Consider the following 3,145-nt stretch of genomic DNA (forward strand, 5'->3'; position numbering starts at 1 on the left):
TCTGAGTCCATGGTGCATCCAAGGCTATTTACTGCGTTGGAGGTAGAGGGAGGTGGTTTTTGAGAGGGCAGCCAAGGGGTGGGTTAGGGGCAGTTGCCAGTCCTCCCACAGATTATGATTTCAGTTTTTCTCCGGTGTTGAGAAGGAGGTGGTCAGCAGTCATCCAGTGGTCGATCTTTGTGAGGCATGATGCGAGGTCAGGCATGGTGTTGGAAGGGTTGTTTGGGATCTTGAAGATGATTTGGGGGTCATCTGCATAGTTGTAGCAAGACAGGCCATGTGAGTGGATGATAGCGGGGAGGTTAAGAGCAGAGGAAGGGAGAGTGGTGTGAGAGGAAGGGAGAGAGGGTGCTAAACACCTGATTGACATTGAAGGTGCCCGCCTTCTGCGCCTTCTGCCGCTACGCCAGCTTCAGGGAGCCCTTGAAAGAGTCCCCCGAGCTGGTATGGTGGGGGGCTATTGGCGCCCTGGTCATGTGGCATTCTCCGCAAAGTGTGCAATGAAGTCCGATGTTACTTTACACTATGGTTACGTGCCACTACTAGAAACCGATGACCTTTAGTAAAAAAAACATTGTTAAAGGGACATTATAGGTAAGTTGCGCTACTTAAAACCTATCAAATTCAGTAAAAAAAAAACTTTATTAAAGGGACGTTATGGTTAAGTTGCGCTACTATAAACCTATTAAATTCACTAAAAAAACTTTGTTACCGGGACGTTATGGTTCAACGTAAAACCGAAAAACCTTTGAAATTCGCCAGTTATGGTAAGCATCATCAATGACATTTGTGATTTCATGTTTGATGTCCTGGGTGTTGGTCTTAGGAGTGCACGGTGGTGGTGCGAGTTATGGTTGCTGAGCTTACCATAACTGGCGAATTTCAAGGGTTTTCTGGTTTTAAATTGCACCATAACGTCCCGGTAACAACATTTTTTTGTGTGAATTTAATAGGTTTTTAGTAGCGCAACTTAACCATAACGTCCCTTTAATAAAGTTTTTTTTACTGAATATAAATATATATGCGGTAGAGGCCCAGTAGTTATGGTTAAGTTGATAAACCCATAGGAAGAGCACTTTTTGGGTGGCTTATAACTTTGCCCCCCACGACGAATCCTCAGCAAACTCTGCAAAAAAAAGTATATGGCTTGCTCTGATTTTGTTTGCCAAGTTTGGTGAAGTTTCGTGAAGGGGGGCAAAGTTATAGGGAGGGTCCCAAGATTTTTTTTTCTCCATAGACTGAATGGGAAAGAACTTTGCTCACGCCCACAGCCCAAACCGCTGGCCGGATTTTCACCAAATGTGCGGAAGGAGCAGTGGCTTGGTCCCGAAAGTGTGCTTTTGTTAATTTGGTGTGAATCCGTCCAATCATTTTTTTTTAAACGACCCAAAAGTAGGTAAAAAACTGTTGTATCTGTGTCCGGTCTGCGGACACATTTCCCTGTTCGGTCCATGGACCGGACTCTGATTGGCTTAGAAGGCAATGTGGTGTCCGCGGACATTGGGCGCACCCACTGATTGAATGGTGAAAAGCGTGAAATCCGTCCGATTTTTGGAAACGCCCACCATCTTGGATTCGCAGACAGCGGCCGGTGTCCACGGACATTGCGGTAAAAACATATTAAAAAACACAACATTGCACATGTCAAACTTATCAAATAATCTCTGGGGAGGTGAGGGGTCATGAGGATGGGATGGGATATGGGTGAAAGAAGCAATAAAACATGTTTTTCACTGTAAAAGTCTGCATTACAGGGCTGGTGAAAAGCAGTTCTTGGATGGCTTATAACTTTGTCGCCACTTAATGAAACTGCATGACATTTTGCATTTATATTCTTGACCTGATTCCGAATGAGTTTGCAAAGTTTGGTGGGAATCTGTCGAGAGGGGGAAAAATTAGAGGGGGGTTCCAAAATAATGTAAAGGCTTATAAATGAGGTGCCATTTGACAAATCTACACTTAAGTTGGCAAACTGATAATAGATATAGATATAAATGTTTTTGCAAAGTTTGGTGGGATTCTGTCAGGAGGAGGCAAAATTAGAGGGGGTCACAAAATATGGTAAAAGCTTATAAATATGGTGCAATTTGACGAATCTACACAAAAGTTTGCAAAACGATTTTAGATTTAGATATAAAAGTTTTTGTAAAGGCTGAATGGATTTTGACAAGTGGGTGCTAAGTTATATGACTATTTTATGTGCATACATTACACTTTTGAAAAAACAAAACATGGGTGGATTTCCAGCAAATCTGTGTAAGGAGCATTGGCAAGTACCTTAAAGCATGGTTTTGCAAATGTGCTTGTGTTTTATTTTTTAACAAGTGTCATAATGTAGGTACAAAAAATTGTGATTTACCTTTGGTGACTGAGAATTAGCTTGTGGCCATGGACAGTGGACACATTGTGTGGGTCATGAAATAAGTTCATGATCTAGACAATCTGGCTACTGGCCATGGCCAGGAGTAACAACACATGGGGTTGAAGTGGCCATGTCCAACCGGGACCGGCTTTGTGGTAAAGTTATTCGAAAGTGGGATAGCTTTGAAAGGGAAGAAAAATGTGCTTGTGGTAATATGGTCATAGGGTTCTCTCTTTGCCTTCTGCAGTCTGCCATGGAAAGTAAAGAGGGGCCCTGTACGGAACCCTGCCTTCCCTTTCAATGGTGGCCATCTTGGAAAAAGATTTTCCTTCCTACACCGGGACGCAGGCGTCCCGGTGTGGGAAGAAAAATCCTTTTTTTATTAGCACTCTGGGTTCCCACTTTGGGAACCTGGGGTGCTAATGGCCTTCATCCCCCATTGCAGGAGCTGGAATAGGGGGATAATGGTCCAGAGAGCTCATTATCCACCCTCGCTTCACTTGGGCTGATAACTTGGGCTGCCGGGCTGGTATCCACTGTTCCAGACCCTGGAAAGGGTGATGAACATCACAATATTCCTATTAGCATAACACAAAATGCTAATGGGAATGTTGGAAAATCTTATTGAGTCTATGTACTTTAATGAGAAATTTAAAGTAGATGGAGTCTACATTTTTTTTTTCTATTTTTTAACTGTGAAAGGTTGTTCCTAAAGGGACATTTCTTTTGTTGTTTTTTGATGTGTTTATTGTTTTGGCAGGAGAGCTTAGACTGAAATGTGGA

This window comes from Ambystoma mexicanum, chromosome 8 (genome assembly GCF_040938575.1).
Source record: "Ambystoma mexicanum isolate Mex_15411 chromosome 8, UKY_AmexF1_1, whole genome shotgun sequence".
Classification (NCBI taxonomy): domain Eukaryota; kingdom Metazoa; phylum Chordata; class Amphibia; order Caudata; family Ambystomatidae; genus Ambystoma; species Ambystoma mexicanum.